Genomic DNA, 17,287 nt, shown 5'->3' on the forward strand with positions numbered 1-17,287 from the left:
AATGCATATTATATGTACTGTACAGTACGTATAGATTATACCAGTATAAATTGCTATTTTCTAATCACTTTAATCCTTTTATTAGGTTGATTTTTTTCGCAGAAAACAGTTACTATGTAAATGTTTACTGTACATGTACTATATATATATGTGGCTGTGTGTTTTATCTACATATTTACTACACACATACAGCGTTTACGTTTAATGTTGTATCTAATTACATATATATAAATTAGATCACTAATAACATAAACTTACGCGTAATGTTATTCGATTTTATGTTAATTATGTTACGTAGAGATCCGATGTCTGCATTTTCTACATCAATTTCTAAAAGAATACGTATTTGAAATAATAAAAATGTTATTACTTTTTATAATAAAACTTTAAAAATATTTAGGCCTAATTATTGAAATTAGAACTGAATAACCATTATCTTATTCATAAATTATGTGTTATTATTTATTAATATAGATATTAACACTTTAATGAGGTATTTTAAATATATTAGTTCATTTATATCAAATAAACTTTTCTCATTATTATTAGTTTATTTCAATCATTTTATGAAAAAGTAATGAAAGGTATGATTAGAAAAGTAATTTGATTTCGTCTAGACAAATTAATGAACACGACATCAATTTAAAATTCTTATATGTTTAAAATATCACAAACTGTTAACAGAGGTTTCTTTTTAATGGAAATTAATTCGTAATGTTAACAAGTACCAGTTTTAGAGTAAAGAAAGTATTAAAATATTTTTAATACTTTTAAAGTTTAAAATATGATCTTATGTATGTAAAATATATATCACGATATTTAGAATTCAGTTCAGGTTTTTTACAGTTCTGTTCCGCTTTTTCGAGATATTTATTATTGTAATTAAGTTATTGCTCAACATCTAGTTACCATAAATAAGTAAATAACATACGTGTACATATGATTATATATTAAAATCATCATGTAGTTATATACATATACAGTACGTTTATTACTATAGATATGTATACCATTTATGTAAATAAATTACAAATACATTCCTTAATAAATACAGTTGACGTGGACACCTGAATACGTATATATAGTTATCATGTATAATATGTTATATAAAGCAATAATAAAACGTTTAATGTACTATTTAATAATTAAAAAGTTGTATATATATATATATATATTAAATAATATAAATCATAACTTAGTTATACACAAATATACAAAACATAGATAAATATTCATCTCTAACTTTATTGCCTGATGAATTTTCTAATAAGATGCTTGATGTTATAATTAACCTATAATTTAGCGTAATTTGTATCAAAACTGATACTGATAAGAGGAAAGAAGAAATTAAGCTCACTTTCTTATCATAAATTTCATTACATTTACTATTAAAAACAAAAATAAAATACTATTAGCTGTATAAAATAGAGAGAAAGTTGTCTCTCTTCTTATTATGGGATGTACAACTGGCAGGTTGACCAATTGCTTGTCCTATTTTCTAAGTTAGGAGGAGGGCCTCGTCTTATACGAGGATTTCACTTGTGACCTACACCTTCGGGGGTAGAAAAAGGGGATATGAATCTTCATTGCGACCTTTCACCTCTAATGCAGGTTTTTAAACCCAGCGGGACCTGGTTCACAAGTCTTTGCACTTTGTTTATTGAAGGAGAAAGCGTTTTTAGTGTTGATTCAGATTGACATAATTAAGCTAAGAAGAAACGTTGAGTAGGAATATATATCTATATATATATTTATAAATATTTTATTAATATTGAGGAATGGATATATTGTTATATTTTATTGTAGATTAAAAAAAAATATAACAACATTCAACAATGAAATATGTAAGTTTTTAATGAATTTTATATTTATTTTTTATAACTAAATTAAATTTTTAAAAATTTTGCATTTATATCTAAAAATATTTGATAACTAAATAGAAATTTAATAATCTATATATCTAAGATATAAATTTAATATCTGTATATTTTAAATTATCCTAAAATTTTTAAAAAATTAATAAATACTTGTAATTATGCATAAGAATATTATTTAGTAATTTTATTAAAACATATAATTTTCAATTAAAAATTTTCTCATAAAAGTACTGCTATAACCCTTCAAAATACGTAGTGTACTGTACAATACATCACATATAACTGAATAGCACCTTAATGATAATACCTATTTATATATAAATATATAGTAAATAATTTTACTGTATATAGCCTTAAATAATCCATAAAAAGTTATTCTAAATATAAAATTATATACTTTTTTTATTAAAAAAATATTACTATAACCCATTTAACAATACATTCTCAAGATACTTACGTCACAGAAACACAATAACTTTACTGTATATACTTTTAAATATTTCGATAAAAAAGTATTTTAATTGAAAGGAGACATAAATGTTTATTTATTTATTTATTTAATTTGAAATAAAATACTCATCGGCTTCACGAGTAATTACAGAATTTTAGTTTAATATTTATTTTATTCATTATTGCATGTAATTTAAATAAAATTCCTTCTAATAGATTTTTATTTATGTTTGAAAGAGTTAAAATTAATTTAATTATATTAATATTGTAAGATTTATGATTTTATAAATGAATTAATTCGTGACAGGCGTTGGTTATGTAGAACACAAGTAGCAGATGTTACGAAAAACTCATCACACATTAATTTATACACCGAAGCTTTATTTATTTTAACAACAATAGATTTTCCTCTTACTAAAACTTTTTAGAACTAAAAATATATTTTATAACTAGAGAAGAAATTAAGATAAAAATTGTGTATCACCTTTAATAATAGTAATTACTTCATTACGATGACTACTCGCGCCATCTGATGAGTAAAAGTCTAAACTTATTATAAAATTGAGGTTATTTACATTTTGATTACGAAAGGAATTCATTTTGACTAACGACTATTAGTTTTACCGTTATTCTCCTTTGCCGGCTAATTAAATATCATTTATTTTAATTGTAATATTTTAAATTAAATTTCATTGAAATTCTTCACTGCTATACATAATTTGAAAACAAACTTTTATCCTTCTTAAGACATCCTCATACCAAGGGAATACGATTAGCGTGCCCACCACTGGCCGAGTGGACTCCGTCTCCGCTCATAGTGGCGGTGACAAGACTCTAAACACTGGAAGTTCTGTTGTGGGTTCGCGCCTCGATTATACAGGCTGGCAGCTTGGAGTTTTCCGGGCTTTCTCCTTGCAGATGACGTCTAAATAGGGGTCAGCTCCTCATAAAAGTCCTCCCGGAAGGCATTCTATTTGCCTTCGTGTCTCTTCAGGTCGTCTTCTATAAGGCCAGCTCTTCTGTCGCCTTGCAACCTATCTCCTGTCTCTCTTCCTTCAGAGTAAAAGCGAATAGTAATACTCTCCTCTATCTACCCAGGAAAGGAAAGGAACAGAAAAAATACGATTGGCCCACTAGAGGCTAAGCGGTTCCGTTCCCTGAACACTAGTAATTCTGTCGTGGGTTTGCGCTTCACCAGAACGGGTTGGCTACGTGAAGTTTTCCGGGTTTTCTACGCTTAAATAGGGCAAGTTACCCTTAAAAGACTTCCCGGAAGGTAATTTCCGTAGCTCTTCACTGTGCTTCCGTATTTTCTAACTGCATCCAGTGGAACTTGGTTTAACGAATGTTATGTATGTTAAATTTGTATGTAGCAAAGCCATGTAAATTGATATTTGTTCCACATAAATAATATTTATAATATTAATTATTAATATACTTCAATAAAGATTTTAATAACAATATTAATCCTACCCATTTCACTCAATGTGGAAAATATATATAAATCATTTTACCCCTCTTGTAGTGAGGTGAATGGGTCATATGCCAAAGCAAATTTAAAGTTAAATAACTTTATTAAAATTGATATTTCAGTTTTCTCAATTTTAGCTAGATAATCTCCTTAAAGTAAAGCTTTCATTTTGTATAATTACTGCAATCTAGTTGCTTTTTCTTATCATATTGTAATGAAATAACATTGATAATTTAAGGTTTATTCATTATTATATAATTAAGCATTGAAGGTATCAATCTGAGAAGCAGTGATGATTTCAGAGTAGAGCGTCTGATTTGAGTTGGCCTAAAATAACTAAAGTTTTAATATGGTTTTAATTTTAATGTTTGCTTTTATTGAAATAATATTGAAAAGAAAGTAATATGAAAATTTCATTTATATTGATTTTTCTATTCTACTTTAATCTGTTTCTTTACAAGTTTTACCAAATTTGTATTTGGAAAAATTAAACTTCAGTTTTGAAACTAAGTTATTGAAATGTTATTAAGAGCAGTTAATGAATGAGCAGCAAAGTTATTAATTCCATTCGAATAAATAATAAAAGAATGTTATTTTGTAGCTTTGTATTTTTGCAAGAAATTGATTATATCAATAAAAAAAAATATAAAATTTATAAAACTAACTTATTTACTGTATGCTACATGTTCTAATAATTNAAGATTAAAGTAATATAATTTTATTCTCCGAATAACTAAAAGAAATTCATGAGACCCAGGCAAATTTGAGTTAGGAGCTCTATGTACAGTGTTGACTTCAGACATTTTTCTTCGGGGGATATCTTGGGAAAATCTTTTCTATTTGTTAGTTTAGTTGAAAGATTGATTTGTTTAGTTCCTGAGACTCCCACCAGCAGAGTTGCCCTTTTTGACCATAGGATAACGCACCATAGTTGATGCTGAATTAGAGAACGGCTGGCTTACAACGGTTCTCCGTAAACTAGATTGTATGAGCGAAAATCTACTGTATTCTTCCAGTACTGCTTTATTCATTTATACAAATTTAAATGTAAATGCTATACTAGCCTACACTTTACACCCGCTTTATCAACCTTGGTTTGCTCACTAGTGGCTGAGTTGATATAACCAATGAACATTGATAGTTGGTTGGAGTTCGTGCATGACCAATGGGCTGGCCACGTAGAGTTTTTCGGCTTTTCTTTACTTGTGTAATACCTAAACATGAGTCAATTTCCCACAAAAACTCTTCCCGAGAGTTATTACCCTATTATTTCGGTTATTACCCATATATTGCGTTGTTTTATTCAAGTGTTTCTCAAACTTTTTCTAATATGTTGTAAATGAAATTTTTTTACTTAATAAATTTTCTTTGGGCACTCTACTTCTTTATTAGAGTTATTGTGCCTTTCGTACTTTTAATAATACAGCAAGTTCTAATTTATGTCCTTTCGTTATAACGTCATGGAAAAAAGTTATATTTGAAATAATTTAAAATTATCATTGTTGCCGCATTCTTGAAGTGTCGTTGCAGAACTCTTAGATTGCCACGGCATAACCACTGCCTATTCTATTAATCTAATCCAAACTTGTTTTACGACTAATATAATTTCATCATATGTTTTTGTTGGGTCTCTTAATGTATGTGATATTTAAAAGTAATCTTAATCTACGACACTGAACTTAAAGGAAATAGGACGGTTCGCTTTACGGCAGTTTTTCAGAAATAATTAGGTCGTAAAAGCGGAGAATCTACTATTTCAGCACTGTTTTATGTATTTCTAAAAAATTCAATATTAAACTAGATCCTAAATGTATAACTCCCGCATATACAGTGAATTTCATCTTATAAACTCCGCGTATACAAGAAATCTTTGTTTTATAAATCTTCGGTTTTACGACGGACATAATTTTACTACAAATGATTTAGTTTGCTGTCTCAGGATGATATAGAAAAGTAACCTTAATTATAACCTTATTATAAGAAATAAATATTTTTGATTTAGTCAAATGTTTATTAATTCATGTTAGGGGCATTTTTGTTGAGCTTTGAAATTGTTAAAATTAAGTTATTATTAATATATTTTTCGGACGTTAAACACTTTTCGTAGTTTCAGGTAGTTTTTACGATTTCTTCCGTAGCACATTATCATGTAGTTCAGTGCTTAAATACAGTAAAACCTCTCTTAACAAACACCCATCTAGCACGGACATTGCTTCATAACGTAGGCCTACAATTTTCATAGTGCGGTATAAAAAAGTAACTTCATTAAAATTGACCTCTGTTAAGTGGCCACTCTCCATTACGGACACAAACATTGAAATGCATACAATTGACATCTTGCCCTCCTATAAGGAGCACGCTAGATTCTCATCGAGTCGACTTCATTGTTTGGAGTTTTTGCAGCCACATGGGCGATCTGCCGAGAGGAATTACCCCCTGGATGACTTTTATGGGAAACTTTTCCTTTTTATGTTTTACTGAAATGAAGAAAGGTAAACTGTAATCTTCACGTGGTCAGCCCATTGGTCAGCCCATTGGCGAGCCACGTAATCACTGGTGAGTTCGCCAAAATCAGCCACCAGTGGTTTAGAAGTATTATCCACTCGGCCACAGCTAAATCGATTTCAAAAAGTAAATGCAGAACAATTTTATTACAGTAAAATTTTCAACAGTAAAAGTTCGCTAAATGTTTTTGTTCACATCACTCCGTTGAAAGTATGCGAACCTTATAACTATAATTAGCAGAAACAATGTTTTTCAATGCACTAGCATATATCATATCGATAATTTTCACTCGAAATATCGAAATTATATTTCTACTTTCGAATATCATTCCACTTTTTCAAACTTTAATTAAATCAAGGCGTAATTCGAAATTTTAAAGTCAAGTACGGACAAACGGTTATGAAACACATGTATATCATGGAGCATCGCTCTAAACGCTGACAAAGCAACTCAATATCTTCCAAGCAGGCCGGATGGCCGAGCGGTCAAGGTGGAGGCCTACCGATCTGGGGACCCAGAATCGAATCCGGACGGGTCAAGGAATCCCCAGGAATTTTTCGGGGGTGGTCCGTTCGGATATGTCGGGCCCCGTCCCTCACCACCCAGTCGCTCCATGTGGGCCTGGCCGAACCCATAATGGGCCTGCTATAAGAGGCCCTCTTAATGCCCACAGCCGAAAATAGTAAAAAAAGAAACTTCCAAGCATAGATTTCAAGTACTTGGACGTGGAAACAGGTCTGCCATCAGCTATTCAAAATTTCCGGATTTCTATCAGCAATGAATAGACTTACAGTTTTACAGCAGCTACTACAAATAAGATGGAGACAATACAGAGTCTCATAAATGCAGCAGGATTTACCATCACTGTAAAACATTACGTCGACACAGATTTTGACATCTCAACTGAGGACACAAGACAATTCTTCAGTCATTTTCTGAGATTCAAGAAATGTTAATAACATTGGCGATGCTTAACAGCCGAAATAACTCCTGTTATAGTTACCAATAGTATCCAGTCAACGTGAAGTAATTTTACATCAATAGAAAAGACTCAGACGGTACAAAGCTAGTATAACATTATGAACAGTGAGAAGCAGATTGCGACAATCAATCTATAAAAACAAATAAACATAACTGAATTATTGAAAAATAATATTGACTCTCTTGTGATAATTCATAAATTATTGTTATGTGTTGCATTAATATTTTTTGTGGTATGTTTATTATATATTCGTAAATAAAAATAATGCTGGATACATTTAAAGAATGTTTCATTTGAATACAAATAACTTGAATACTTTTTAGTCCGAAAAGTGTCCGTTATAGAGAAGTTTCATTGTAATAAAAAATAAAAACTGTTATAATTCTGACACCACATCATATTATATTATAAGATATACATTCTGTAATGAACACTGAACTATTTTTTTCGCGTATATAGACTAACATCGGATCCATTTTTATTGTGAAAAGACTAACAGTTAAAAACAAACTTTAGATGAATTTTCTAAATGGTATATATTCTTAGGAACGAGGATATGAAAGCCTAATATAACAATATCAGGAATTGTCAACTAAACATACCTCCAGAGCTGCGCTTTTTTAATACTTTTCCGTTTTGGGCATTAAAAAGACTTTTAATTCATATTCATTATGGATTCGGCTAGACTCACAACAGTGGCGCGTTATATCTTCATGAGGCCAAAGCGAATTTAAGTTAGGGAGCCTCATGTTTTTGATTTCAGATATTTTTCCTCGAAGGAATGTTTTGTGGAAAACATTTTCTTATAAAAGATTGGGTTGGACTCTCTGTTGGTGGAGGTCCCAGGCAATTACTCTTTTTTTCCCATAGGATAATGCGCCCTTGGCTCACAATGTAGTGGCCGGATAGTGAGTGACGCACCTTTTTATGGTGGCCCGCTCCATAATTCGATTCTGGGTCTCCAGAACCATAGACTGATGCCTTAACTGCCTTGGCTACATGGTCGTCGCCACACCTGATTTCAACTTCATTAAAAGATTCAGACTTAATGAAGGGTAATGGAGTTAAATATGAACATTCTTTATACTTTTTGAGAGTATAGTAGTGACTCTATTTAAGATTGTTAATCAGAATTTCTGAATGATCACATATATTGCACGAGGAGCTCATTGTCCGCAGTTGTTTTATGAAACACCTGTTTTTAACCATGAATTAAGAAGCATAAATGTTTTAAAGTATATAAAAATCTTTAAGATATATAAATATACATTAAGATACGTTCAGAAAATATTAATTATATTAAGATAATGATTGATATCTTTTGTAGTCTTGAAAACAATTATTAATACATCTCTTGCATACTTCGAAAGAATTATTATTAGAATCGACGTCAAGAAAGGAAATCTAGGATCTTTATAATGAACCCGACATAATCTATATGATAAAATATTAATTATAAAGTCCAGAAAATGAAATAAATGAAAAATTAAGAGTTATGTCAGAAGGTTAGGGACAACCTACCTCTAGATCCCGTAATTACTGTTAATTAACGGCCTTAATATTTAAAAATATAATGATTATATAAAAATACATTGAAATCAATTGTTAACCCTCTTACTTTTAACATAGATTAAGAAAAATTCAAAGATAAATTAAGGAAAAAAATATTTAAACGTACGTAAAGAATTGTATTGAAGTATAGTAATTATGAGAAAATTACAATTTACAAAAGTATAATAAAAGATACATACGTTTTATAATTGTTACAAGCTTTTATATTTGTAGGAATTCATCTTATAAACTGATAATTAAANCCTTTTATTAGGTTGATTTTTTTCGCAGAAAACAGTTACTATGTAAATGTTTACTGTACATGTACTATATATATATGTGGCTGTGTGTTTTATCTACATATTTACTACACACATACAGCGTTTACGTTTAATGTTGTATCTAATTACATATATATAAATTAGATCACTAATAACATAAACTTACGCGTAATGTTATTCGATTTTATGTTAATTATGTTACGTAGAGATCCGATGTCTGCATTTTCTACATCAATTTCTAAAAGAATACGTATTTGAAATAATAAAAATGTTATTACTTTTTATAATAAAACTTTAAAAATATTTAGGCCTAATTATTGAAATTAGAACTGAATAACCATTATCTTATTCATAAATTATGTGTTATTATTTATTAATATAGATATTAACACTTTAATGAGGTATTTTAAATATATTAGTTCATTTATATCAAATAAACTTTTCTCATTATTATTAGTTTATTTCAATCATTTTATGAAAAAGTAATGAAAGGTATGATTAGAAAAGTAATTTGATTTCGTCTAGACAAATTAATGAACACGACATCAATTTAAAATTCTTATATGTTTAAAATATCACAAACTGTTAACAGAGGTTTCTTTTTAATGGAAATTAATTCGTAATGTTAACAAGTACCAGTTTTAGAGTAAAGAAAGTATTAAAATATTTTTAATACTTTTAAAGTTTAAAATATGATCTTATGTATGTAAAATATATATCACGATATTTAGAATTCAGTTCAGGTTTTTTACAGTTCTGTTCCGCTTTTTCGAGATATTTATTATTGTAATTAAGTTATTGCTCAACATCTAGTTACCATAAATAAGTAAATAACATACGTGTACATATGATTATATATTAAAATCATCATGTAGTTATATACATATACAGTACGTTTATTACTATAGATATGTATACCATTTATGTAAATAAATTACAAATACATTCCTTAATAAATACAGTTGACGTGGACACCTGAATACGTATATATAGTTATCATGTATAATATGTTATATAAAGCAATAATAAAACGTTTAATGTACTATTTAATAATTAAAAAGTTGTATATATATATATATATATTAAATAATATAAATCATAACTTAGTTATACACAAATATACAAAACATAGATAAATATTCATCTCTAACTTTATTGCCTGATGAATTTTCTAATAAGATGCTTGATGTTATAATTAACCTAAAATTTAGCATAATTTGTATCAAAACTGATACTGATAAGAGGAAAGAAGAAATTAAGCTCACTTTCTTATCATAAATTTCATTACATTTACTATTAAAAACAAAAATAAAATACTATTAGCTGTATAAAATAGAGAGAAAGTTGTCTCTCTTCTTATTATGGGATGTACAACTGGCAGGTTGACCAATTGCTTGTCCTATTTTCTAAGTTAGGAGGAGGGCCTCGTCTTATACGAGGATTTCACTTGTGACCTACACCTTCGGGGGTAGAAAAAGGGGATATGAATCTTCATTGCGACCTTTCACCTCTAATGCAGGTTTTTAAACCCAGCGGGACCTGGTTCACAAGTCTTTGCACTTTGTTTATTGAAGGAGAAAGCGTTTTTAGTGTTGATTCAGATTGACATAATTAAGCTAAGAAGAAACGTTGAGTAGGAATATATATCTATATATATATTTATAAATATTTTATTAATATTGAGGAATGGATATATTGTTATATTTTATTGTAGATTAAAAAAAAATATAACAACATTCAACAATGAAATATGTAAGTTTTTAATGAATTTTATATTTATTTTTTATAACTAAATTAAATTTTTAAAAATTTTGCATTTATATCTAAAAATATTTGATAACTAAATAGAAATTTAATAATCTATATATCTAAGATATAAATTTAATATCTGTATATTTTAAATTATCCTAAAATTTTTAAAAAATTAATAAATACTTGTAATTATGCATAAGAATATTATTTAGTAATTTTATTAAAACATATAATTTTCAATTAAAAATTTTCTCATAAAAGTACTGCTATAACCCTTCAAAATACGTAGTGTACTGTACAATACATCACATATAACTGAATAGCACCTTAATGATAATACCTATTTATATATAAATATATAGTAAATAATTTTACTGTATATAGCCTTAAATAATCCATAAAAAGTTATTCTAAATATAAAATTATATACTTTTTTTATTAAAAAAATATTACTATAACCCATTTAACAATACATTCTCAAGATACTTACGTCACAGAAACACAATAACTTTACTGTATATACTTTTAAATATTTCGATAAAAAAGTATTTTAATTGAAAGGAGACATAAATGTTTATTTATTTATTTATTTAATTTGAAATAAAATACTCATCGGCTTCACGAGTAATTACAGAATTTTAGTTTAATATTTATTTTATTCATTATTGCATGTAATTTAAATAAAATTCCTTCTAATAGATTTTTATTTATGTTTGAAAGAGTTAAAATTAATTTAATTATATTAATATTGTAAGATTTATGATTTTATAAATGAATTAATTCGTGACAGGCGTTGGTTATGTAGAACACAAGTAGCAGATGTTACGAAAAACTCATCACACATTAATTTATACACCGAAGCTTTATTTATTTTAACAACAATAGATTTTCCTCTTACTAAAACTTTTTAGAACTAAAAATATATTTTATAACTAGAGAAGAAATTAAGATAAAAATTGTGTATCACCTTTAATAATAGTAATTACTTCATTACGATGACTACTCGCGCCATCTGATGAGTAAAAGTCTAAACTTATTATAAAATTGAGGTTATTTACATTTTGATTACGAAAGGAATTCATTTTGACTAACGACTATTAGTTTTACCGTTATTCTCCTTTGCCGGCTAATTAAATATCATTTATTTTAATTGTAATATTTTAAATTAAATTTCATTGAAATTCTTCACTGCTATACATAATTTGAAAACAAACTTTTATCCTTCTTAAGACATCCTCATACCAAGGGAATACGATTAGCGTGCCCACCACTGGCCGAGTGGACTCCGTCTCCGCTCATAGTGGCGGTGACAAGACTCTAAACACTGGAAGTTCTGTTGTGGGTTCGCGCCTCGATTATACAGGCTGGCAGCTTGGAGTTTTCCGGGCTTTCTCCTTGCAGATGACGTCTAAATAGGGGTCAGCTCCTCATAAAAGTCCTCCCGGAAGGCATTCTATTTGCCTTCGTGTCTCTTCAGGTCGTCTTCTATAAGGCCAGCTCTTCTGTCGCCTTGCAACCTATCTCCTGTCTCTCTTCCTTCAGAGTAAAAGCGAATAGTAATACTCTCCTCTATCTACCCAGGAAAGGAAAGGAACAGAAAAAATACGATTGGCCCACTAGAGGCTAAGCGGTTCCGTTCCCTGAACACTAGTAATTCTGTCGTGGGTTTGCGCTTCACCAGAACGGGTTGGCTACGTGAAGTTTTCCGGGTTTTCTACGCTTAAATAGGGCAAGTTACCCTTAAAAGACTTCCCGGAAGGTAATTTCCGTAGCTCTTCACTGTGCTTCCGTATTTTCTAACTGCATCCAGTGGAACTTGGTTTAACGAATGTTATGTATGTTAAATTTGTATGTAGCAAAGCCATGTAAATTGATATTTGTTCCACATAAATAATATTTATAATATTAATTATTAATATACTTCAATAAAGATTTTAATAACAATATTAATCCTACCCATTTCACTCAATGTGGAAAATATATATAAATCATTTTACCCCTCTTGTAGTGAGGTGAATGGGTCATATGCCAAAGCAAATTTAAAGTTAAATAACTTTATTAAGATTGATATTTCAGTTTTCTCAATTTTAGCTAGATAATCTCCTTAAAGTAAAGCTTTCATTTTGTATAATTACTGCAATCTAGTTGCTTTTTCTTATCATATTGTAATGAAATAACATTGATAATTTAAGGTTTATTCATTATTATATAATTAAGCATTGAAGGTATCAATCTGAGAAGCAGTGATGATTTCAGAGTAGAGCGTCTGATTTGAGTTGGCCTAAAATAACTAAAGTTTTAATATGGTTTTAATTTTAATGTTTGCTTTTATTGAAATAATATTGAAAAGAAAGTAATATGAAAATTTCATTTATATTGATTTTTCTATTCTACTTTAATCTGTTTCTTTACAAGTTTTACCAAATTTGTATTTGGAAAAATTAAACTTCAGTTTTGAAACTAAGTTATTGAAATGTTATTAAGAGCAGTTAATGAATGAGCAGCAAAGTTATTAATTCCATTCGAATAAATAATAAAAGAATGTTATTTTGTAGCTTTGTATTTTTGCAAGAAATTGATTATATCAATAAAAAAAAATATAAAATTTATAAAACTAACTTATTTACTGTATGCTACATGTTCTAATAATTTACATTTAAATTATAAAATAGAATGCTTTTCAAAAATACGTTAACATTTCCGAGAGATAACATAGACTATTAATATTTTCTAAAAAACGTAATTTATTTACGAAATTTCAGAAATACTTTTATTCAGAGTATATTACAGCGTTTGAAATTCAAAATTATTTCTTAACGTCATTTACAATTTAATTAAATATAATGTTGAGTTTTATAATAGTAAAATTAAAAACTTGGAATTTTCGTATATAATATTTTCCATAAAAGGAATTTCTTAAAATAAAAATGGATCCGATATACTGTATTTTGTGTAAACACTCCTCCATTCTCTAAGAATGAAGTTATGCCGAATAAACTATAATATAATAAAAAATAAAAACTGTTATAATTCTGACACCACATCATATTATATTATAAGATATACATTCTGTAATGAACACTGAACTATTTTTTTCGCGTATATAGACTAACATCGGATCCATTTTTATTGTGAAAAGACTAACAGTTAAAAACAAACTTTAGATGAATTTTCTAAATGGTATATATTCTTAGGAACGAGGATATGAAAGCCTAATATAACAATATCAGGAATTGTCAACTAAACATACCTCCAGAGCTGCGCTTTTTTAATACTTTTCCGTTTTGGGCATTAAAAAGACTTTTAATTCATATTCATTATGGATTCGGCTAGACTCACAACAGTGGCGCGTTATATCTTCATGAGGCCAAAGCGAATTTAAGTTAGGGAGCCTCATGTTTTTGATTTCAGATATTTTTCCTCGAAGGAATGTTTTGTGGAAAACATTTTCTTATAAAAGATTGGGTTGGACTCTCTGTTGGTGGAGGTCCCAGGCAATTACTCTTTTTTTCCCATAGGATAATGCGCCCTTGGCTCACAATGTAGTGGCCGGATAGTGAGTGACGCACCTTTTTATGGTGGCCCGCTCCATAATTCGATTCTGGGTCTCCAGAACCATAGACTGATGCCTTAACTGCCTTGGCTACATGGTCGTCGCCACACCTGATTTCAACTTCATTAAAAGATTCAGACTTAATGAAGGGTAATGGAGTTAAATATGAACATTCTTTATACTTTTTGAGAGTATAGTAGTGACTCTATTTAAGATTGTTAATCAGAATTTCTGAATGATCACATATATTGCACGAGGAGCTCATTGTCCGCAGTTGTTTTATGAAACACCTGTTTTTAACCATGAATTAAGAAGCATAAATGTTTTAAAGTATATAAAAATCTTTAAGATATATAAATATACATTAAGANGTAAATTTTTAATTTCCTTCTCTATGTATAACTGTTTTTCCTTGAACTCACGTATTTCGTGGCGTATATTTTCTATATCTTCTTTTATATAAACCATTTGTTCTAGCAGTTTATCCTTTGAGTCATTTATTAACTCAGATATTTTAGACCATAAAAGTGCATTAGAAGTGTCAAAATGACTTGCCAAATTAGTAACCGAATTTGATTTAACGTTAGATGACTCACCTGTTGAACTTAATAAAGTTTGTTGATCAAACTCACTTATTTCTTCTTGCAATTTACTATTCGACTGTATTCCATTTTCCGTAATGAGTTTTGAGCTTGAAGTACCAGAATAGGCTTCTTTGTTCTCTGTTCTCGATCTTGTGAGTGGAGGCCTTCCTCGCTTAACTGGAGATCTTTGCATAATGTTTTTTTTGAAATATAACTTTCCTTCGTTAACTTCAAATTACTTAATATTAGTTTGCACTTATTTAGTACTGATTTAATTAAACAAACGAATAATTTTCACTTAAATTCCAAATGTAAAGTTCTCAAAATAAAAAGTCACTCGCAGCGTCAACGTCCTGACACGCCCCCCAGAACTGTTAATTATTCAGAGCATATTGTCAAGTCAATCACTGAACATTCTTTTAGTTACACAAGTAAATTCTGATAGATAGTCTTCTCTTATTCTCCCATTTAATATGTATAGTTAGTTGTTGTTGATGTGTATGATTTAGTAATTGAGTTCCTAGTTTATTATATTTTTTGTCTTTAGATTCTCAAATGTTTCGAATCATCATATTAGATCCTTTATATTCCAAGTCCATCTTTTGAGCAATTCGGGAATTTAGATCTATTATTAATTAATACGTATGGGGAAATATGTTTCCACTTATAAGGTGTTTGAATGTTTCATTTACTAACTCTATATGTCTGGCGGTATGTAAACCAACATAATTATTATTAGTTTTTTTATCTAGAAAATTCAAGTCTGAATTATTAATTTGAACCAAAATTGTTATATAACAACTGAGAAATATTATTTCTCAGTTGTTATATAACAATTTTGATTAACGCTTTCAATACTATACATTTAATATTAATATTAGAGTTTGATATAGAGTAAATAGATTTTATATCTTCGTTTCCGTTACATAATATCTTTAAAGAGTTCGTAAAGAAATTCTGCAATTTTTTATGATTTATATCTTTTAACTTATTTGGATAGTCATGTATTATTAATTTGTTATTACTTATAGTATTATTCAGAGTCACTCTTATTGCGTTAATTCTTTATCATTTCGTAATTTGATTAGTTATTTTCATTCCGTTCGTTAACCAGTTGCAATTGTTTCTTAAAATTAATTATTTCAGTATGAACAGTATTAATTTCCTGTCGAATTAACGAAAACTGATTTACCATTTTATCGTTACTGGTGGTAATTAGGTCTACTGTTTTTAGCCATAGGTCTTTTGATGAAATGTCTGCTGCTTCCGTAGATATTGGTTCTAACGGATGGTTTAAATTAAATTTCTCACCTGCTTGAGTTTGAGGTTCAGTTCTTCTTATTTCTGTGTAAGCAGTAATAATGTTTGTCTCCAATTCCGATAGATTTACATTAGTAGTTAATTGCTTCTGACGATTTAGAGATGGTCTATCTCTCTTTGTTGGTATTTTCTGAAACGGACCTGAATTTAATTCAATTCCGGAGATTAGTAGAATTTATTTAAGATTATTCATTTTTATCGAATAAGATTAAGCATTTTTCAATTATTAGCAATTATACAAATCTTGAGTGACGTATAAAAAAATTTGACGCCAGCACTGTGAAGATCGAAGTACCCCAATATTTATTATATCGTTAATTAGTATATTTTTATTTTATGCTTATTATTTTAGTATAAAAAGTTAATTTTAATATTATTTTATTTTTAACATTCTTGAAACCGTCTCGGTATTTTTTTCTTTTGTTCAAACACGATATAGTGCAATCACTCGACCACTTGGCATTTTCCATTATTAACTTTTATTCAGTTGATCAACTGAATAAAAGTTAATAATGGAAAATGCCAAGTGGTCGAGTGATTGCACTATATCGTGTTTGAACAAAAGAAAAAAATACCGAGACGGTTTCAAGAATGTTAAAAATAAAATAATATTAAAATTAACTTTTTATACTAAAATAATAAGCATAAAATAAAAATATACTAATTAACGATATAATAAATATTGGGGTACTTCGATCTTCACAGTGCTGGCGTCAAATTTTTTTATACGTCACTCAAGATTTGTATAATTGCTAATAATTGAAAAATGCTTAATCTTATTCGATAAAAATGAATAATCTTAAATAAATTCTACTAATCTCCGGAATTGAATTAAATTCAGGTCCGTTTCAGAAAATACCAACAAAGAGAGATAGACCATCTCTAAATCGTCAGAAGCAATTAACTACTAATGTAAATCTATCGGAATTGGAGACAAACATTATTACTGCTTACACAGAAA

This window comes from Centruroides sculpturatus, unplaced genomic scaffold (assembly GCF_000671375.1).
Source record: "Centruroides sculpturatus isolate CEXI.00-Female unplaced genomic scaffold, Cexi_2.0 scaffold184, whole genome shotgun sequence".
NCBI lineage: Eukaryota > Metazoa > Arthropoda > Arachnida > Scorpiones > Buthidae > Centruroides > Centruroides sculpturatus.